Here is a 23,148-nt window from a genome sequence, read left to right on the forward strand (position 1 = left end):
ACCCCCCAGTTTTCTTAGTGGAAACCCCGCCAGAGACTCAGGCACTGAAAGAAAACGGATGGGGTAATTATTTCATTTGTTATTCAAAACTAACTAGGTGAATATTTATTGAGCCCCTCCTACAAGGTGAGCATTGGAGATCTGTCAGAAAGGGACCTTGTCTTCAGGGAGCCAGCAGCCCTCAGTAAATGTGAATGGGTGGGGCTCAGAAGAGGAGCTAGGGCCCCGCAGGAAAGCATGGGGTCTCCAGTGCCTGGTTTACGAAGCAAGCAGTGAGCCACTCCCTGACCCCATGGGGGATGGGCTGGCGGCAGGCTTAGGTCCTGGGTGCACCCCTTCACTGCCTACCCTAGATTTGACATCCAAGACCCCTCGATGCCTGGCCCCACCCATCTTCCCTGGCTGGTCTCCTGCCCTGATCTCCAGAACCCCTCTTCTAGCAACAACAGGCTCCCTGCTCTTTCCCAAACGGCCCGTGAACTTTACCCTCTGTCCACTCATGCTTTTGTGCTCTTTCCTCTACCCACAATGCCAAGGCTGCCCCTCCCTCCCTTGCCCCTGGTTCTGCACTCCGAATCTGGAATCTGAGTTAAGCTTCGGGCGGATTCCCATGCTAGCTTTTCCTTGACTCCTTCCCCATCTTTCTGTCAGAATCAATCAGGCATTGTCCTGCTTCCTGCCCAGCATTGCAGTTAGCTGTCTAACTCAGGCACTTACTGGAATTTGAGTTCGTTGAAGGCAAGTGTAGTGTGCTTTTCTTCTTAGAGGAAAGATGAGACATAGTGGGTTAACTGGGGTTAGGCTCTCAACTCAACTACTTACAATTTTGTGACCTTGGGCGGATGACCTAATAGGTCTGAGCCTTGGTTTTGCAGTCTGTAGAGTAGGGAAAATAATACCTGCCTCCTAGGATTGTCACTAATGATCAGGGCAGCTCAGTGCCTGACACGTATTGTACGTTCTGTGAGTGTGTAACCCCCCCGCCCCATCAGTGCCTGACAAGTATTGTACGTTCTGTGAGTGTGTAACCCCCCCCGCCCCATCAGTGCCTGACAAGTATTGTACGTTCTGTGAGTGTGTAACCCCCCCGCCCCATCAGTGCCTGACAAGTATTGTACGTTCTGTGAGTGTGTAACCCCCCCCGCCCCATCAGTGCCTGACACGTATTGTACGTTCTGTGAGTGTGTAACCCCCCCCGCCCCATCAGTGCCTGACACGTATTGTACGTTCTGTGAGTGTGTAACCCCCCCGCCCCATCAGTGCCTGACACGTATTGTACGTTCTGTGAGTGTGTAACCCCCCCGCCCCATCAGTGCCTGACACGTATTGTACGTTCTGTGAGTGTGTAACCCCCCCGCCCCATCAGTGCCTGACACGTATTGTACGTTCTGTGAGTGTGTAACCCCCCCCGCCCCATCAGTGCCTGACACGTATTGTACGTTCTGTGAGTGTGTAACCCCCCCGCCCCATCAGTGCCTGACAAGTATTGTACGTTCTGTGAGTGTGTAACCCCCCCGCCCCATCAGTGCCTGACAAGTATTGTACGTTCTGTGAGTGTGTAACCCCCCCGCCCCATCAGTGCCTGACACGTATTGTACGTTCTGTGAGTGTGTAACCCCCCCGCCCCATCAGTGCCTGACAAGTATTGTACGTTCTGTGAGTGTGTAACCCCCCCCGCCCCATCAGTGCCTGACAAGTATTGTACGTTCTGTGAGTGTGTAACCCCCCCGCCCCATCAGTGCCTGACAAGTATTGTACGTTCTGTGAGTGTGTAACCCCCCCGCCCCATCAGTGACTGACAAGTATTGTACGTTCTGTGAGTGTGTAACCCCCCCGCCCCATCAGTGCCTGACACGTATTGTACGTTCTGTGAGTGTGTAACCCCCCCGCCCCATCAGTGCCTGACACGTATTGTACGTTCTGTGAGTGTGTAACCCCCCCGCCCCATCAGTGCCTGACACGTATTGTACGTTCTGTGAGTGTGTAACCCCCCCGCCCCATCAGTGCCTGACAAGTATTGTACGTTCTGTGAGTGTGTAACCCCCCCGCCCCATCAGTGCCTGACAAGTATTGTACGTTCTGTGAGTGTGTAACCCCCCCGCCCCATCAGTGACTGACAAGTATTGTATGTTCTGTGAGTGTGTAACCCCCCCGCCCCATTCTGCTTTGCAGTCCTGTGGTCCTAATGCTGTGCCTCGCACAGATGATATGTCCAGTGATTGATAAATAAAATGAGTGGCTCGAGCCCAGAAATAAACCCAAAGCATATACAGTCAGCTAATTTTTGATAAGGACGCCAAGAATGTATACAATGGGAAAGATAGTCTCTTCAGCGGTGTTGGGAAAACTGGATATCCACATGCCAAACAATGCAATTGGACCTTATCTTAAAAGCACACATAAAAATCAACTCAAAATGGATTAAAGACTTAAATGTAAGACATGAAACTGTAAACATTCTGGGGAAAAAAGAAAACATAGGGAAAAAGCTCCTTTACATTGGCCTTGACAATGATTTTTTGGATATGACACCAACGCTCAGGCAACCAAAGCAAAAATAAACAAGTGAGACTACATCAAACTAAAAAGTTATGCACAGAAAAGGAAACCATCTACAAAATGAAAAGACACCCCATGGATTGGGAGGAAATATTTTCAAACCATATATCTTATAAGAGGTTAATATTCAAAATATATAAGGAACTCACACAACTCAATGGCAAGAAGACAACCTCATTTTTAAAAGCGAACAAAGAATTTGAATAGACATTTTTCCCAAGAACAGCATACAAAGGGCCAACAGATACATGAAAAGGTGTTTACTATCACTCAGCATCAGAGAAATGCAAATCGGAACCGTAATAAGACACCACCTCATACTTGTTCGGATGGCTAGTGTCAAATAATAAAAGATAACAAGTATTGACTTGGAAGTAGAGAAGAGGAAACCCTCAGGCACTACTGGTGGGAATGTAAATGGGTATAGCCACTATGAAAAAAAAAGCGTGGAAGTGCCTCAAAAAACTAAAAATAGAAATCCCATATGATCCAGCAATTCCTCCTCTGGATACACAGCCAAGGGAAATGAAGTCAGTACCTTGAATAGATTATCTGCAACCCCTATGTTCACAGCATTATATACAGTAGCCAACATATGGAAGCAACCTGAGTGTCCACCGAGGTGCACGGATACAGAAATTGTGATATGTTTGTGATATGTGTGTGTACATGTGGAATGGAGAGTGACTCGGCCTTATAGAAGGAGATCCTGCCCATTTGTGACGATGTGGATGAACCCGGAGGGCATTACTCGAGGTGAAATGAGCCAGGCACAGGAAGAAAAAAAAATGCATGATGACACTTACATGTAGAGTCTAAAAGAACCAAATTCACAAAAGCAGAGAGCAGAATAGTGGTTACCAGGGCTGGGGAGGGGGGAGGAAATGGGAGGATCTTGGTTAAAGTGTACAAAGTAACAGTTCTGTAGGATGAATAAGTCTATAGACAGCGTGGTGAGTATAGTTAATCATATTGTATCGAATACTGAAAATTTGCTAAGAGTAGATTTCAGGTGCTCTCATCATACACAGGCACACACACACAAGGTAACGGTAGAAAGATGGAAATGTTAATTAGCTTGGCTATAGCGATCACTTCACTACATATATGTATATCAAATCATGTTGTACACCTTAAAAAGATACAATTATTATTTAAAAATAAAATAATTTTTTTAAAGATTTTATTTATTTGACAGAGAGAGACAGTGAGAGAGGGAACACAAGCAGGGGAAGTGGGAGAGGGAGAAGCAGGCTTCCCACGGAGCAGGGGGTCTGATGCGGGGCTCGATCCCAGGACCCTGAGATCACGACCTGAGCCGAAAGCAGACACTTAACGACTGAGCCACCCAGGCGCCCAAAAAATAAAATAATTTTTTAACTGAGCTAGTTGGTTGAGTTGCATCTGTTTTGGAACCATAAGATGTCCAAATCAGACTTGGTTTATGTCCTCTGTTTCATATTTCCCGAAATTGCCACTGGAGAGCATATGATTGTACTGAAGGTCACTTGAAAGCGTCATGATGCGAATCTCAGTCTCCTGGTCCTAGTCCAAGGCTCTGACCAGTCCTGACATGTTGGTTGGTCCCTTGGGGGCCACTGGGCATGGGCACAACCAGCAGACATTCTGACACGGAAGCAGATCCTTTGTGACAGTCCTGCATCTTCACACTCCTCTGCTCTCCCCACCCCACCCTTTTGTTCTACTCATCCAAATACCTCTAGGAGGTTTGGCACAGCATCCAAAGATGGCAGGGACCTGGCATTTCCCTGGTTGTGCAAGGATGTGGGCATTAGCTCTAGCTTGCTGATTCCCCTGGAGAAGTTTGTCTGCCATCCCTTTCTTGTGCCCTTTGCTTTGGTCTCACGTCCCTTCTGCATTTTCCCTCATGTCCCCTCCTCTCATACATAGCCCCTACTTTCCCATTCCTCCCCACCCCCTCTCCCTTCCCCACAAGCACCCTGTGCCTTTAAGTTCTGTTGATAGAAACCTGGTCTTGGGCTAGATCCTATGTCCATCTTCTACACCTGAGGGTACGGGTCCCATCTGTCCAGGAACTGATGTTTTCATTTTCCTTATTCAAGTGGCTTATCACCTTGCAGAGTACAATATTCTACTCCCCAGTAGAAGAATTCCAGCTTCTGTGAGGCAGGTTTGGGAGGCCAACATGGCATCAGGCTAGTCCAGAATGTTCACATCTAGAAACAGAGCGTCAGAGTGAAAATGGACCTTAGACGAACCATCCTGTCCCTTGACTGCAACTCCGAGATACCAGCCAACACCCAGACATGGCGGGTAGCACCTTTCATTCGACACCCTGGAAGGGGCCAAGGAAGGGACCCAAGAGGGAGAACCAAAAAAGCACTTTGCACAAAGCTTTATTTGTGTTAGCAAAAAATTGGGAAACATTCCATGAACATTTCATGTACATTCCATGCACATTCCCTGTGCAACAACTAAGCTAAACTAACTGCCATTCCTCAACAGGAGGGTAGGCGCCCAGCCGCTGAGCATGACTCGTGGGAATGGCTCTCTATATAGACATGTATGTGCTCACCGTGATTTTACCTGTTCCGTTGTATTCATTTTTATATTTATTTTTTAAATTACAAATCTTTCTTAGACTATTAAAGCAATACATGCTCATTCTGGAAATTTGGAAAATCAGAACACTGTAAAAATGGAAATAAAATATCACCCTTTGTCCTACCCTCTCAAGGTACTACCCTTTGCATTTTAGGACTTCTTTTACTTAGATTTTTTTTTTCCTATGAGTGTATATGAGTATATCCTACCCTGTGCGTTTACTGTTACAACATTATATCAGGAGAATTTCTCCATGGTATTACTTACACCATATTTCATTGACTATAATATTTTACATTTTGTGATCCCTGAAATTGCAATGTATTTTTAATTGATAGCATGTTATAGTTAATTACTTCATTTTTTTTTTCCTCTGAGGAACATAAAGTATTGGTCAGTCCTAGAAGTGGTTGAATTGGATTTGATGAAATACGGTATATGCTTTGAAAGCATGGTTTTTATGCTTATATAACAGTCTATCCTATAAATGTGAACATACTTGATTTTTTTAAAAGATTTTTTTATTTATTCATTTGAGAGAGAGTGCATGAGCAGGGGAGAGGGTCAGAGGGAGAGGGAGGATCAGACTCCCCGCCGAGCAGGGAGCCCAACGAGGGGCTCCATCCCAGGACCCCAGGACCATGACCTGAGCCAAAGGCAGATGCTTAACCAACTGAGCCACCCAGGTGCCCCAAGACACTTGATTTTATCAGCCTTTTATTATTGGACATTTAGGTGGGTCCAGCTTTCTACTTTTAAGAAACATCCACTATGTGAAATGTGTCCACCATTGCTCATTGTTTATGGGAGTGGTTTCTTAAGAATAGATACAAGGAGACAAAACGAATGAAGGTTTTAAAGGCTCTTGATGCCTTTTCCATGTAGATGTTGATAAGGACCCAAAGTGAATGTTGAGGGATGAAGATGGGCATTGCATTTAGCGAGTTCTTATTCTCTATGCGGTTCTTTGTGTATAGGCATCAGAATGATAACCATAAGGACAAATCAGCAGTGAGTGACTCCATTTATTTATGGGGGGGGGCGGTGTGCAGGGAAGAGGGAGAGAGAATGGGAGAGAATAGGAGACTGAGAAATGCCCAGCACTGCAGGGGAGCCCTCAAATACTGGAATGGATGATGTAGGAGTGAGTGCTCTGGTCTGAGGTCTGGGGTGGGCAGGAGAGCTGTCGGGGTGAAGGGAGGTCACTTAGTCAGATTTTGCATACTCCTAAGTTCCTGGGAGATGGGCCGTTCCTCCAGTTGGTAACAACATCTAGAAAGCGCATTGAACAGGGTGGGGCGAGGAGACCTGGGTTCCAACCTGGGGCTGCTGGTAACTTGCTCTCTAGCTGACCTTGAACACATGACCTGCCCCCCTCGTACCTCAGTTTCCCCCTCTGTAAATGAGGGAGTGGGACTGGATGATCTTTGGGAAACGTCCAGTGTGCAGATCTATAGCTTGGGCATGCCCAGCATGAGGGGAGAGACAGAAGGCAGTGGCTGGTTTATAACTCACCTCAGCCCTCCCCACCCCTAGAACAAGTTTCTTGGCATCCCTTACCCAGGCAGAACGTTAGAGCCATTAACCTGGGACTGTGCAGGGAGTTGGTATGGCCAGGCTTAGCACGACGTTGGACTCCCCTCCCTAACTGCACCAAAACGGATGACTCCTCAGAGAAACCCACTGTCTTCTCCCCTTGCCTGGAAGTTCCAGGAGAGGCCGTGGGAGTGACGGAAACCTTTTAGTCCTGGCTGGTGTGCGTTATCTTCACTGGCCTCTCTGAGTCACAAGTCAGACCCTCCTCTCCTCGCCGGGGTCATGAAAGCGTGAGAAGTGGGAGTTAGAAACAGGATTTTGGTTGGGGCTGCTCTTTCACGACCCAAAGTGGCATGAACGAAATTGAAGTTTATTTTTCTCTCACATCACATCTAGATAGAAGTATCTGGGCTGTTGAAGCAGCTTTCCTTTTCAAAGTGGTTAGGAGCCCATGTTCCTTCTCTCTTTGAGCTCTGTCATCTAAGGTGGCTTAAAGATGGCTTTCCCCATGTCCTTGTTTCTACCTCGGGGAAGGGGGAAGAGAAGAGGAGGACTCCCCCTTCCTTTACAGGACAGACCCTGGAGGTGCCACATGGTACCACTGCTCACATCCTATTGGCCATAACTTCATCACATGATTACATCCTTGGCTGCAAAGGTGGCTGGGCAATGTAGTCTTTTTCCCTGCTAAAAACTGAGACTCTATTACTACACGAATAGGACAGAATCAGAGGTGTGGGGGGTGGCCGTGTTGATGAGCAATTTCTGCAAAAACAAAACAAAACAAAACAAAACAAAAAAACAGAACAAAACAAAACACCCAGATTTAAAGCCCAGAGCTTCAGGGCTCCAAGTACCTGCATGATGGCAGCAGCAGCTTATTACAATGGCTTACCAAATTGAGATTTATCAGAATAGATTGAACCTGGCTCTTCCCCTTCTCCACCCCCACATGCCTTCCCTCCTTTCTCTCTATGCAGCAAATCTTGGAGGACTAGTCCACTGGCGAGGGTCAAGGCTCTCCCTGAAGGGTTGGGAACATATTCGGAATTGCCAGCTTTTCCTTGGATTCTTAAGAGCCAGTGAAGCCCAATTCCACAGATTTTTATTTTAATGAGCAACCAAATATTCTCCTATATAAAACAAGGGTGATCAAACCGTGGTGTTTGTAAACCCAAGTTATTACATTTGGAGAGTTTCCTGGGGCCTTGAAATCAGTGTTCTACCAAGAGTAGTGCCTTTGCAAGTCTTTGCCAAAGCTCCTACTGTGTGCACCCTTATAGCTAGCTGGGACTCCCAGAATTCTCAGTAAGGTCAGGTAGCTTCAGTGTCCTCTTTCAGCTGGCTCCATTGTCCAATTACTGCTTTCACTGCATTTTGATGATAAATGGCTGTGAAGTTTATCTCCATGACTATTGGTTTAGTTTGCAGTGGGTTGTTCAGTCAACCGCCAGTGAGTGGTACGTATTTGCATACTTGAAACCTAGACTTTTTCGTTAACCACCGCGTGCTAAAGTGTCATCTGTGGACCACCTACATTGGAATCGCTTAGGTACATGTTAAAATGCAGATTCCTGGGCTCCCACCCAGACCTCCTGAATCAGAATCTCTGGGAGCAGGCCCCAGAATAAACATCTCCATGCCAGGGAGAACCTCTGAATGCATTTTTAACGTGTTTGCCGGGTGGTTCAACAACGAATCTCACGGACCCTTGTTGCTAAAGCATCTGGACATGTCATTGCCCAATTCTGCTTATCTGAGTTGGGCTGCATGTGGATTTATCGACTTAAATACTCTGCAAGAGAAAGGGTGCTGTTTGATCACATAGAAGTGTGCATAGCTTCTTTTAAGTACGTCGTAGTTGATTCATAATATGCCCCTTTCTCAGTCTCTGTTACCCCCACATTGCTCTTCCACTGATAATGTGGGCGTGGGGTACGTGAGGGCCTTCTGTGCCAGGCAAAATCAGAAACCATTGCCCAAGACCCCAAGGAGCGCACTAGACCCTGATGGGTGGTAACACCTGATGGAGAAACTCTTTTAAAAGAAGGAACATGAGGACCAAGACAAGGAGGGGTCCTAGATGACTCTTCATAGGTCACAAGGGAGAAGCAGCTAAGCCTGTGAGTCAAGGATGTGGCTGGAGGCTGCGCTTGGAAGGCGGTTGGGAGGATTTCAGGACTCCCGGCGCAGTCTGGGGACTGCTTCCTCTCCGCCCTTGCACTGTGGGTTGGGGGGAGGGACCGGTTCCAGGGCCCCAGCAGGCCCTTTATCCCCTGCCCTCAGCTCTGACTGGAGCATTGTGTCCTGGCTGTGTCCCTCACAGCCTCTTAGTGACGCGTCTGTTGTCCAAGATGGGCCCGCGGCTGGTCCGGGCCTGCGCCCATGTATTATGCATCAACAGCTCAGACAAAGCTCCTGTGTGTGGGAGCCCGGTAGGGTGGGGGCTTGGCCCCCCGCAGGGTTCTGTTTACCAGGCACTGGGTGTCCAGGGGGTGGGATGGTGGCGGGTACTGTGGACAGGAGGTGGGATTTGCAGAGAGGCCGATGAGAGGAGACAGGTGTGGCGTCACGGAGGGCAATACGGGCCTTCCTGGCTGAAACGGGAGGGATGGCCCACTTCAAGTTCAGGGCGGCCAGGGAAATAGTCCCTCCACCTCCCAGGGCTCCCAGGCCTGCTCTGAATACACTGCTGGGTCATTACCAGAGGCTGTCTGGCTAACCCAGGCCCCAGCAAGCCAGTAATTTCCGGGGGCACCTGTGGGGTGGCCTGAGGGCCTCAGGCACGCAGGAGACAGGACTAGTGCTGACCTTTCTAATCAGAATGGATAGAGAATCAGTCATTTCCCCTGCGTGGGGAGGCTCTTGAGGAGTGCAGGCAGGTTTTGGTCGTCTCTGTACCGTCAAACTTGGGGGCCCGGTGCATGGCAACCACACAGTGGATGTTTGTGGAATGAGAAAGGGTTTTTGAGCCTTCATGGTGGACGCAAAGGCTCAGGCTCAGGCTCAGAGGAGACGCAGAAAGAAGATACATAGCCCTCCCTCTTAATGCTTACCACCTGATGGAAGACATAAACTTCACCTAGATGAGGAGGGGGATGAGACTGGCATTTTATTAATTTCTTTTTAAAGATGTGTTAATTTATTTGAGGGGGGGAGGGGGCAGAAGAGAGAGAGTCTTAAGCAGACTCCACACTGAACCCAGAGCCCGACGGGGGCTCCATCTCATGACCCTGAGATCAAGACCTGAGCTGAAACCGAGAGGCAGACGCTTCACCGACTGCACCACCCAGGCGTCCCAAGAGACTGGCATTTTAGAGCCGCCACTGAGGGCCAGACCTGCCTGGAGGTTAACAACGCAGGGTTCCCTCCCTCCTGTCAGCAGCCCTGTCCAAAGAGACCTTTCCTTCATTCTGTGCTGGAGGAACCCCTTATCCACTGCTCACAACCCTGACTGGAACGCATGGCGTTATGCCGCTGACTGGTTCAGCTTAGCTTGGTTAAGCATCGTCCCCTGGCTGAGACAGCCCAAGGGCGACGCCACAGTGCGTGCTTTGGTAGTGAACAGTGTAATGGGGGGCGTACCTGGGTTGCTGTTGGGTCCATGACTAATCAGAATTATCTCAGAAGCCTTTTCAAAATAATACGCATGCCTCTTCTCTACCACCCAGATGCTGATGTACATTTATAAGGGCTACGAATCTTGGGCAGGATGTATGGAGCTTGAAAAAGCTCCCCCGTTGTCCTAGTTCCTTCCCAGACAGGTATGTAGCCTTATTTTTCGTCTTATTTATAGATTTGAGAATTTTACTGTGACTCCAACAAAAGAACAAAGGCTTTGCTCAAGGTCACCCAACCCCCAAGGGGGGGAGCTCGCTGCCTGGCCTGCCGGCCTCTCTGCTATGCCTCAATCCCTTAGAAGCAGGTGGCTGCCCTCGATCCAGATTCAAACCTCCAGTTGGAAGCTGTGGGCAATTGGGTGAGTCTCCCGGGCCGTGGCTAGGAGGATTCCGACTAGCTGTGCGCAGGGCCGTGGCAGCACGCGGGCCTCAACACACGCAGGGAATCCCATGCTGCAGCCATCTGCGAGGTTCCCACCCAGGGCCCGAATCTGGGGCTTGTCTCCCGAGCACTGGAGGTGGGGTCATGGAAGGATTAGTGTGCTGAGGTGCCCCGGTTCTGGAACCAAACACGCAGCCAGACTCGTTCCGAAGGCACGGATCCGGGAAGGCTTTCAGAATGGGGGTTCTGAAAGGAGGATGTGGGAAAGGCCAGCCTGAGGGGAGAGCGCTGTGTGCGTGCATGTGAGTGTGCACGTGTGTGTGTGTGTATCTGTAGACTGTGTGCTGCGTGTGCACGTGTGTGTGTGCCTGCATGCGTCTGTGAAGTATGTGCTGTGTGCATGCATGCGAGTGTGTGTGTGTATCTGTAGACTGTGTGCTTGCGTGTGCACGTGTGTGTGCCTGCATGCATCTGTGCAGAAGTATGTGCTGTGTGTGCGCGTGTGAGTGTGCACGTGTGTGTGCGCCTGCGTGCGTCTGTGCAGAATTATGTGCTGTGTGTGCACGTGTGTGCGTGCGTGCATGTGAGTGTGTGTATCTGTAGACGTGTGTGCTTGCGTGTGCACATGTGTGTGTGCCTGCATGCATCTGTGCAGAAGTATGTGCTGTGTGTGTGTGCATGTGAGTGTGCACGTGTGTGTGCGCCTGCATGCGTCTGTGCAGAATTACGTGCTGTGTGTGCACGTGTGTGCGTGCGTGCATGTGAGTGTGTGTATCTGTAGACGTGTGTGCTTGTGTGTGCACGTGTGTGTGTACCTGCCTGCGTCTGTGCAGAAGTATGTGCTGTGTGCGTGCATGTGAGTGTGCACATGTGTGTGTGCCTGCATGCATCTGTGCAGAAGTATGTGCTGTGTGTGTGCACGTGTATGTGTGTGAGTGCATGTGAGTGTGTGTGTGTGTATCTGTAGACTGTGTGCTTGCGTGTGACGCATGTATATGTGTGCCTGCATGCGTCTGTGCAGAAGTATGTGCTGTGTGCGTGCATGTGAGTGTGTGACTGTGAGTGTGTGTATGTGTGCCTGCATGCGTCTGTGCAGAAGTGTGTGCTATGTGCGTGCGCGTGAGTGTGCACGCGTGTGTGTGCCTGTATGCATCTGTGCAGAAGTATGTGCTGTGTGTGTGCACGTGTATGAGTGTGAGTGCATGTGAGTGTGTGTGTGTATCTGTAGACTGTGTGCTTGCGTATGCACGTGTGTGTGTGTGCCTGCATGCGTCTGTGCAGAAGTATGCGCTATGTGCCTGCGTGTGAGTGTGTGACTGTGTGTGTGTGTGTGTGTGTGTGTGTGTGCCTGCATGCGTCTGTGCGGAAGTATGTGCTGTGTGCGTGCATGCGTGTTCATTCCCAGCAAATTCTGTGATCCCGGGTGACAGGTGACTGGCCCATCTTGTTGATGGACAAAGGACTGAAGAGATAAAAATATAGGATCGAATCCTTGAAGGATTTGAGTGTTGGGCTGGGGAGTGTGGACGTTATTCTCCTAGTGGAGGGACGTTGAAAGTGTTAGAGCAAAAGGCATGGTCAGAGGTGTTTTTGTTTTTACTTGGAAGAAATCTTGGAGGATGAAAGAAAGGGTTTCAGGGAGAGGGGAAGGGAAGGGACGAATGTATGCACACACTTACTTACCTTCCCGCTTCCTCCTCCCAACAGCCCTGGGGCGTGGAGGGTTGTAACTATGGTTACCAGATGAGGCTCCAGGGCTCTGAGGGGTTAAGAAAAAGGCCCAGGAATTGTTGGGACTGAGTCACAAGCCTTCTGTGCTTTCCCACGACATCAGCTCCCTCCCGCTCTGCAAAGCAGGACAGGTCTCTATCCCAGCACACGTGGCCCCAGGGAACTGCCATCAGAAATGGGTAGGAGCCTGGAGGCAGAGGGGGAGGAGAGGCAGGTGGGCCACTGTGACCTCTTGTGTCTGCAGGTCCTGGAGCTGGGCCTGGCACCACCTCTCAGTATTGAAAGGGACCTTCGAGCCTTTCCAGGCACTCTTCGGCCTAATGCACTATTTGTCCTGTCTTCTGTCTTGGTGTGAAGACCAAGAGACTTGGTTCTAGTCCAGGTTCTGCCACTTGCCTGCTGGGTGACCTTGAGTAAGTCACTTGCCCTCACTGGGCCTCCACGTTCCCATCTCTGAAATGAAGAGCAGGGTGCGCACATGTCTATGAGTCTGTGTGCAGGTGTGTGTGAGCGTGTGCCTTCGTGTATATGTATGTCAGAGAGGGCCTGCGTGCTCGTTCTCAGCCAACCGGATGGACTCGAGGCCGTTCTTACCGTGTGCCCTCCCCATGGGGTGGACGATGCCGACATCATCGCTCCCATCTTCTGGAAGATGAAAGTGGAGTCTTGGGAGAGGGTCCTCAGTAAGTGGGGACTAAACCGTATCGTTCTTTTCCACCTACACCTGACAACCTCAATTCTGAAATCCATCCTGGGTGGCCACCCTCCTGCTGGGTGGGTCCTGTGGCTGAACCCGGGGGTGTATAGTTGAATATCGGGCACCCGGGATGCCCTAGTAAATGAGTTATACTGAATTACTGGATTTTTAGGTCACTTCAATAATGTTTACTGAAAAACAAAAACAAAAATCATGTTTATTGAGTATCTACTATGTGCCAGGCTCTGTGCTAAGTACTGGGGACACAGAAGTGAACCTGACTTCGTCCCTGCCCTCCAGGAACCCACAATTAGTTCTGTAGCATTCAGATATTTTTTGGCTATGACTCCTAGATGGAAAATCACTTTATGTTGTGACCACGACCAAGCACACGCACACGCAAATATATATTATATATACAAAACCAAATCACAAGGCAGGCCATGCACTCTGATATTTTTTTTAGGCTTCTCTACTCTGTCTCTTTTTTTTTTTTTTTCGAGTGCTGGTAGCATCCTACCACTCTGATTTCATAACCTGCTGGTAGGAGGTGACCCTCCAGTGTGAGAAACATGGGTTGAGTGTTGCATATAGTGTGTATATGGAATTGCATATAAATTATGTGCTGGGGAAAAAGAGAGCAAGGAATGGGTTCTTTTGATTGGGACAATCAGGGAAGGCCCCCAGTTCGAATGGCACTTGAGCAGATGAATGATAGGATTTCAGTCTACTGAGCCGGGGGAGCCAGACCGAAGCCAGTCAACAGTAACAAGAGCCAGCGAGACCGAAGCAGCAGCACAGTGCAGACCAGGAGACAGGACTGTACCGGAGCGGAGGGCAGAACGCACAGTGCTGCACCTGGCAAGCGCTTTGCCTGGCTTACCACACTCAGTTCCCATAATAATTCTAGGAGACAAGAACTCTTTACACCTTCATGTCGTGGATGAGGAAACTGAGGCTCAGAGAAGTTATGTAACTTGCAGAGGATCACATAGCTACTAAGCGGTAGAGCCCAGATCTGAACTCAGGCAGTTCCATGGAGATCTAAATATGAAGTTCCTAGAGATATGACCCTAAAGATATTTGGGGGCTACTTCATGGGTTTGCTTGAATACAAGCCTGAGAATGTTTAATTTTATCCTGGAGGTGAGAGAAAAAAGGTTACACATTTCTCAAAAAGGAAGGTGACATGATCGCAGCTTTATCTGGGGGAAGGTCATCAGCATAGGAGATGGGCTCAAAGAAAGACCGGGACACCTGTCAGGAGACGGGAGCAGCATCTTTCTGCTCAGGTCAGCGGCCCCAGAGACCTTTATATCGTATTTATCTCAATGCAGTTAAGGACACGGCTCATATATCATATGAAAGGAGAATAAATCACATTTCCCTTTTTACCTTGGCTGTTAGGAAGCTCAGAGTTCCAATCCGTGGTACTTTTCCATGGAGCATTCAAGGGCTCCGGTGAGCCTTTTATGTACTAATTTTGCCTTGCCTTAATTCTCCTACCCTCACTTTCCTTTAAACTGGTTCATCACTACTTGATTTTTCACTCTACTATAATGTGTGCATTTTGGTATGCCTTCGAGCAGGCTTTAAATGAAATACAAGGGAAACAGCTGAAGCAGCTGGAGAGCATTTTTTTTTTTTTTTTTTTTTTGTGGGCAAGATTGGAAGCTCCTGGAGAGTAGGGATTGGCTTACCATCTCCTGGATCCCAGGGCTGGGTGCCAGGTGAGTGCATCACGTTGACGTACACTCTGGGCTGGAAGAGCTGAGAAGGGCCTGAAGGTGCCTTACTCCCTCTGTTTCTCAAAGAACTGACATGAACCACCAGTGATGTACAAGATGTTTTCCCTGGGGCCTGGAGGAATATGGTTTGGTTTAATTGTCACATATTTATTTAATTTAGTAGAAAAAATGTAGCTAACACATTGAGCCAGTTCCGTCATGGATAAAATTCCTTAGAATGAGTCTCAGGCAGATATTTAAATTTTAGAAAGTGTCAATTTAAATAATATTCTTTAAAAAAATTTTTTTTAATTTTTAAGTAATCTCTACACCCAACGTGGGTCTTGAACACACAACCCCGAGATTAAGACTGAGCCACCCAGGGGCGCCCTTACTTATTCTTTTTCCAGTCCTACAGGGCAGACAGAGCAGGAGTTATTGTTTCTCCCATTTTGTGGATGGACAAACTAAGACCCAGAGCGGGGACGGGCCTGCCATCACCCAGCCAGCTATGGAGGGACCAGGGTTAGAACAGTTCGAGGCCTTCCCACTCTGCGTCAGGCAGGGTTGGGCAGGGAGCCGGTTTCTGCATTGAAATCCCCCAAACAATGGTAGAAGGTCGGCTGGGTGAAATCAAGCAGTCCGATGGCCTGTCTCCACTCAGGAGCAGCCTGAGCTGGACATCGCTGCCGGGTCCCCCGCTGCCCCACCTCTGCTCCACTTCTGGGAAGGGACTGCTTTCCAAAGGAGCCCAGATGTTCCCGCCTGCGTACCGATGGGCTTGGTGCTCCGCTCCATGTGGACGGATGACATCAGCCGTGAACGGACTCAGCTCTGGCCACCATGCACCTGCGAGAGCCCCGTGTGGGACCCTCCTGGCCATGAGTACTGAGACCACAGCATTTATTGGGCATCTTTGTCACGTCAGGCCCTGTGTGTACAGATGGATGCTCACATTGAATGAGACACTGCCCTGGGCCCTGGAGACTCACGGTCTAGTGAGGGAGGCAGACACACAAACAACTAGGCAGAGAACAATGCAGAAAGTGCTAGAACGGAGGAATGGACCCAGTGTTAGGGAGGGAGGGACCGGCTCTGCCTCGCGGGGATCAGAGAAATTCCAAGGAGCAGGAGACATCCGAACTGAACTGTGCCCTGGAATAGGGTTTGCCAGGAGAAGAGGAGAAGGCATTCCCGACCATCGGCCAGCCCGAGCAAAGGCCCAGAGGTGACCAGGAAGGGTCCTGTTTGGCTGGGATACCCAGCTGAGTGAGGCCGCCACGGAGACAAGCTACAAAGGTGGGTTGGAACCAGGAGCCCACTGCTGGCCAGGGTTCCACACTCACGTGGACCTGGAGCCCAGCACGAGGGCAGCTGAGGGGCGAATGTGCCAAGGCCGGGGTGACGGCTGGGCTGGAGGCAGCCTTTCGAGGACTTGTTGGGCTCACTTTAGTTTGGTTGTTGGTTTGTGTTAGGGATGCAGTGTGGCTCACGAGGCCAGGCTTTGGAGACCAGAAAGAACTAGGTTCAAAGCCCAGCTTCGCTCCTGCCAACGATGTGACCTTGAACAAGTCGTTTTACCTTCTGAGCCTTGGTTTTCCATCTTTAAAATGGGGATAGAGAGCCCTTCCTCTTAGGAGAATTCAATGAGACTGAGAGGGGGACTTAGCCCAAAGCCTGGTTTATAGTGAGTGCTCAGTATGTTAAGTACTACTGTTGTCGGTGATGATGGTGGCGACTGCTCAGTGGGTGGCTGTGTGTGTAAGGTGGACTCGAGTGTGTGCAAGTGTGCACTTGAGTGTGTCTTTGAGAACATCCGTCTGGGTGGCTCATATGACAACAGCGTGAGGAGGCAAGGGCTGGCTTTACACGCACTTGAGTGTGAGACGACTAGACAACCTTTGGCTGAGGGCTGCTGGTGGCTGGAAGGATGGGATGAGTGAGCCTGTCATTCGCTCTGAATTGGAAAGGACACTTGAGGTGTCATCCAGTTCAACCTGAACCTGATATGGGAGCCTCATCTCTGACACCTGTGCCAAAGGACCTTCCAATTTCATTAATTGCCTCCAGTGATGGGGAACTTACCACTTGCAAATAATCCATTCTGTCGTTGGACATCTCTGGCTACTCATTAGAAATAAAACCGTCACCCCTGTAGAGTGCCCACAGAGTCACAAGATACATCCCCATCCCTTCTTCTCTCCTTCCTTCCTTTCTTCATAGATATTTGCTGAGCCCCTATTATTTCCAGGCACTATTCTCAATCCTGGGAGGGCATCGGGGGAACAAGGCAGACACAGGTTCTATCCTCATGAAATTTGCAGTTTTGTTTATTTTATCTCACTACCTCCCTGGGAGGTAGACATGGTGGGATTAGAACTATACCCATTTAACAGACTGGGAAACTGAGGATGGTGATAACGATGGTGACAAGCAAAGATTTAAAGAGTTCTGGAATGTGTCAGGTGCTTTACATACTTTATGGACTCTAATCTTCACATCAGCCATATGGGGTAAGCACTATTAATATCATCCTCATTTTATACGTGAGGAAACAGGCTCAAAGAAACTGAGGCTAGAAGCTGCCTGCCCCGGGGTCACACAGCAAGGAAGTGGCCCACCCGTACTGCCTGTGGGATTAAGGTCCTGACACTTGCCAGAGCAGCAGAGCTGAGGCCCGAACTGAAGCAGCTGGACTGAGACCCCGGGCTCTTTGCACACCATTGGAGGGTTGTTCGGGGACCCTGGCAGTGTCCAGCGTGTGCAAGCTGACATGAGTGAGCTCTGGCCCTCCCCACCCACAGCCATATTCAGTCTTCCTCCTCAGCCCTGCCCTGCTTCATCCCAAGAGGGCACATGGTTCGAGTGTGTACAGGAGTTACAAGAACCATAATGAGGAAGGGAAGACCCCACTTCCCTTCTGAAGGAGCGGCAGTGGGAATGTGGCCCCAAAGTGGGCCAGAGCTTCTGGTTTTCTGGTTTTTCCAGAAAAGGAAGGAGTCTGGATTTTTATTTGCAGTGTCCTGATTTTTTTAATGTTGGCAAGTAATTCAGAACAATTTTAATCATTGTGCTGGCCCTTAAGCCCCACATCTGCAGGCCAGATTGAGTCTGTGGGTCTCTGTCTCATGGGCTGGGGCTTTTGCTGCGCTAAGTGCTAGGGATGCAAAGAGAAAGGATTCTTGCCTCCGAGTTGATCACACATCAGTGGGAGAAACCAGGCTTGTAGAGCAGTAGAGCAGTAATTACCCACTGGGGTAAGGGTCCCAGGAGCCATGTAAAAAGATATTTTGAGAAGACAGTATCATACCTCGTACCCAGCACTGTCCTGAAAGTCTCCCCAGATGAGGTGACTTTGAGGTGAGCCTTGATGAAGGAGTAGGAGTTTGCCCATAGCAGGGACGTGTCATTCGGAAGGATTAGCCTGGGCAAGGACTGTGGGCACGGAAGAGGCTGCCCCCCGCCCCCGAGAGAATGGCAGGTCAGCAGGTGTGAGTGAGCCCTTTGGGCACAGAGGTGGATTTATTATAAATTTCCTTCATGGATTTGACCCTGAAGTACTGGTTTTTCAAATCAGGAAGTCGGCACGGCCTGGATTGTTTTGCTCTTATAACATATTCTACCAAAGATCTAACTGTCCATCGTACTGGAAGTCTTGCCATGTCCTTCGGTGGACACGTTGTGGTGCTATGTCCAGCGGCTCGCCCTTTTCCCTGGGAGGCCCAGGGCTCTGGGGCTTTCTGGCCCTTTCTATCAGATGTACTTGGAGGACCAAAGCCAGCTCCCAGGGGAGACTGAGGACCAAACTGCACAAACATGTAAATAGCTGAAAGACGGTGCTGGTGGCCAGCGAGTTGGAACGATGTCATTAAGCCTTAAGGTTGGAAACACCGGGATAGGGGGGCGTGAAGGGGGTGTCCAGTGTCCTGGAGGAAGTGAAAAAACCTCGAGACAAGTCCAGACTCACATTCTAAAGCCTTTAGACTGGCGGTTTGTCCTTCTCACTGAGCAGGGTTTTTAAAAATGCAGATGCCCAGGCCCTGGGACCAGCCGCCCGGGTTAACTCCCAGTCTCACCACTAACTGCAGGAGCTTCGCTCAGGGCCGCAGAAGGAAGAGGGGCCCAGGGCATGCAGCAGCCCCCCTCCAGGTGAGGCAGAGCCCCTGTCATGGGGCGAAGGGGTGGCAGTGTTCCCCCTTGCCCCCCACACCCAGCTGGGCCCGCACGTGGCTCACCTCCCACCAGCTCTGGCATCCCAGAGGTTGCTCTGCAATGGGGAGGTCACAGAAAAGAGAGGCCTGAGGCGGGCCGGAGCCGTGTCCCATTCACTCACTTATTCACTCAGCAAGTGTTCGCTAAGCCTCCACCATAAGGCCCCACAGGGGATGCCACCGTTACAGCTCTGGTCCTTGCGCTCCAGAAGCCTCCAGTCCAAGAGACATTGGCCTCGCTGTGCTGTGCCTCTCACACAAAGTTGGCATAATATGGGCGGGGCGGGGCTGGAAATATAAAGTGTTCTGATGGCCCAGGGAAGGAAGGCGTTGATCTGCCTGGGAGATCTAGGAAGGCTTCCTAGAGCAAGCAGCCCCGGGGATTCTTAGGCAACTCAGTTATTATTTGCTGAGTTGAACCTTGCAGGGGCAGCCTGTTCCCTTCATCTGCTTCCCTAGCCCCGTTTACTTCCAGCCTCTCTGTATTGGAGCCAAATTGATTTGCTATGTGTCCTCAAGTTCCAGGGGGCTCTGTGCTGGGGGGGCTTTATTCACCCTCCCCTTGATAACCTGCCATCTTCTCTCCTGGCCCCTAAACTGGAAACCCAGCAGGAGACCTTGTACAAAGAGTGCCAAAGCTCCTGCCCACCGCCACCACCAAAACGCAGCCACATCAGCACTGGAGGGGACGGAAAAGGGGCAAGAAGGGGTAGCTTGATTTCGGTGGGTGCTTCGCACATGTTAGTAATACCAATTATAAATGTTCGACAACAACAATACGCTAACATAATGACCAACGTTGAGTGCCTTCTGTGTGCCAAGCACGTCGGGTGCATTATCTCATTTAATTCCCACACTAGCCACCAAGAAGTGCTATGGCAGTACACCCAGTGGAGCTGGAAGGCTTGGGTTCAAATCTCTCCTCCACGTCTTCTATATGGGACCCTGGGCAAGTTACTGAACCTCTGTGCCTCAGTTTCCTCCCGTGTAACTAGGGGAAGATAATAGCACCTACTATAGCTCTGAATTGCTATGAGGATTGAGTTAACATTGGTAAATGCTTAGAATAGTACCTGGCACATAGCAAGTACAATGCTGTGTCAGATACATTACACATGGATTATATTGCTTCATCCAGGTTAAAACAAAGAATCAGGAACAGCTAAGTCAAGGGACTGTACAGTAGTTAAGCGTATTGAGCACATAATATGTGCCAGGTAATGTCAAGAGCATTCTACGTGCATTTTCTCACTTAATCCCCACATCAAGCCACCTCCTGTGGTTTGAGGAAGCACCACTAATAGCCCTTATTTCTCTGACAACTTGTAATCGTAGCCAGTTAGTGGTAGAGAAAGACCTTCAACCCGGGCGGGATGAGAGCACAGGAGGGTAGGACCCTCCCGTGTCTCCCGGGATAGCTGTGTGGTTCACCTCCAGACGGGGCAGGGAGGAATGAATTGGAATTGGGGGTGATAGAGGTGCAGTGGCATTAACCAGCATGAGCAGAGAAGAGCCCAGGGACTGACACCTACCGGAAGGTGCTGGGTGAACCACGGGATTATGCTGGGGAGTACTAAGTAGGTCTTGGTGTTTTGTGAAGTTGTTGCCCCCTGAGCTAGTCTGCCCCACATTGGAAGTTCTGGAGTAGTCAGTGTCTGAGAATAGCATTTAGGTCAGAAACACAGGAGGGTAATTAGAAAGGCTCCATGAATGGCTACCGTGTACAGTTGTGCAGGTTGTGCCCTGCACAAGGGCACCTGGCAGAGAAGCAAGTCCAGCTCACGTTTCACTCACCAAGCTATGGGCTCTGATCTGGGTCTACATCTGCCTAAAGGAAGGGGCACCATTTTTTATTTTCACAGAAGTGCCCTACACACATGGGGTGGTCTTGACTCCAGGGGAGGGGGAATTAGAGAGACTTTATCTGTAGAGATGAGTCTGCAGAGGTCAGATGTTGCCAGTGGGCTGGCACCTGGGGAATCATGGCTTTGGTTTCCATAGTGACCTGGAGGCCCTGAAGGAAAGAACGCAGCCTGGGATCTTGTCGATGGAAGACTGAGCAACTTCTGGGGCTTCTTAATGTGCTCACAGAGTGGATGGGGACCAGCAGAAGCGTCCATGACAGGAGCAGCCCCTGTGGGGATCAGATCAGGAAGGTTGGGATGGGGCTGAAGAAGATGTTAACCCTGTGACCCTGACCCCAGCTCTCTGTGGAGTCAGGGAGGTTAGGCTCTTGAGCCAGCAGTGTGTGTGTGTGTGTGTGTGTGTGTGTGTGTGTGTGTGTGTGTGTGTGCGCGCGCGCGCATTGTGTGTGTGTGCGCGCATCGTGTGTGTGTGTGTGTGTGTGTGTGTGTGCGCATCGTGTGTGTCACTACCATGAGGGAAAGGAAAAACGGTACCTCAAAAAGAACGAATCCCAACGGACAGCGGGAGGGTATCCTGCCCAAGGCACTGCCACCCTTTGGGAGCTGCCCAGTGCCCACGTTTTGTCACCCGCTTTGCTGCCATGTTAGGGGGGAGGAAGGGTGCTGGTGTGTGTTTGCTCATCGCCCACCAGGCCCGGGCCAGATGTTTTAGACACATGACCTCCGTTTCCCCTCCACCCTTTTCCCTCCTCCTTTCTGTAGCAATGATAGCTTTCAGTAGAATAGAAAAGGCGGGGCGGGGGGATCTCCTTTCAAGTCTCCACAGCGTTGCTGGGCCCGGGATGTGCTGTGTGGAGCGGCTGTGTAGCAATAGGCACTATGAATCGGATTCTCGCTCCCCCCTGACACCCCCGGATCCATGCGACTTTTCCAGCAAGCGCACAGGAAGAAGAGGCAGCTGCCTCAGCCCACCCCAAGGAGCTCTGCTGGGAGAGGAGAGAAAACCTGGAAGGGCAAGGGAGGGGGGTCCTGGTTTTCTTCATCCTCTGGCAGAGGTCTGGGCTGGGTAGTGTCTGGGCCTCCTTACCATCTCTGGGTTTTTGACTGTGGGGGTGACACAGAGACCTCACAGAGACCTGCCATGGGCAGTGTCCAAAGACTCAAACGTCCATTACCCCCTGCCCTTTCTTCTATCAGCTGCGATGCTTTGGGCTACAAGTAGCAAAAAAAGGTCAACCAAGAAAGACTCAAGCTGTAGGCATGTTTCTGTTTTCTCGAACAAGAGGTCTCTGGGAAGGAGAACTGAGGGCCAAGTGGGGGCTGCATCCAGGCAGTGCTCCAGGTGCTCAGGGAGGGTGAGTCCCTGGGGACAGGGTGGCAGGGACCTACTGGGGCCAATTCATTGTCGTCTTGGAGCCAGCACCACACAATGGAGAAAGTCCTGACATGCCCGCACAAGGAGAGCCCCTTCTCGAGCTGCCAAAGATGAATGGTGTCCCTCCGCATTGCCGCAGTGGGTTCTCTGTTGGTTCTAGAAGCGGACCCTGTTATCGTTACTAATAGGAGGCAAGAGAGTGAGCGGCAGGCAGGTCTCGCAGGCTCCCAGGGGCAGCCACGTGACCAGGCATCGGAAGCCGGGAATGACGTTTCAGATCTGCAAGTGCCCAGGATCCCGAGGGTTATTTGTCTGCTCAAGCCTGGCCTCGGGGATACTGATGAGGTCTCTCTTACTCTGCCTCTTGCCTCTGGAGCCTCTTCCTCATTGTGAAGGGACTGGCAGCACCCTCCCCCATGCGAACCCGCGCTCTGTAACCCCAGGGGGCGCTATTCACAAAGTCACATGTGCAGTGCACGGCCTTCACGGCCTTACATGGTCGGCCCTGACAACTTGGACGCGCAGAGAAGATAGAGATTCTTTATCTTCTCCAAAGCTGATGTGCTCTCATTCGGAAGCCCCACCTCACAGAGTCACGGTGATAAAACACATTCAGCCCAGTCCAGCGGAGTCAGTCTGATTCAGTCATTTAAATAGTCTTGTGAGGTAAACACTCAGCCCCTTCGGAGTAATTTGGCTTCTGCTTGAATGATGCCAAAGGGCTTATCTTTCAGAGCTCCTCCTCCTCTGGCTCTTTTTCAAAATGACATCTGTGGATATAGATGGCTGAGGCTTATGTGACCTCAGGTGTCAGGGGAAGGGGGCCTCTGGTTCTGTGCTGGTCCTTACACGTGTCTTG

General features: G+C 50.3%; 1 protein-coding gene across 5 annotated transcripts in view; it reads left to right on the forward strand.

The window, feature by feature from the left end:
• CORO2B (coronin 2B) overlaps positions 1-23,148 on the forward strand; it is a 129,317-nt gene that overhangs the window by 30,768 nt on the left and 75,401 nt on the right. For 2 of the 5 annotated variants that reach the window (XM_027571597.1, XM_027571601.1), the window contains exon 1: positions 10,353-10,445. The exons of the other annotated variants lie outside the window; for them this stretch is intronic. The gene's annotated coding sequence lies outside the window, so the exon portion shown is untranslated. Of the gene's footprint in view, positions 1-10,352; positions 10,446-23,148 lie in introns of those variants that run through there. 5 annotated transcript variants of the gene reach the window in all.

Source organism: Zalophus californianus, chromosome 6 (genome assembly GCF_009762305.2).
Source record: "Zalophus californianus isolate mZalCal1 chromosome 6, mZalCal1.pri.v2, whole genome shotgun sequence".
Lineage (NCBI taxonomy): Eukaryota > Metazoa > Chordata > Mammalia > Carnivora > Otariidae > Zalophus > Zalophus californianus.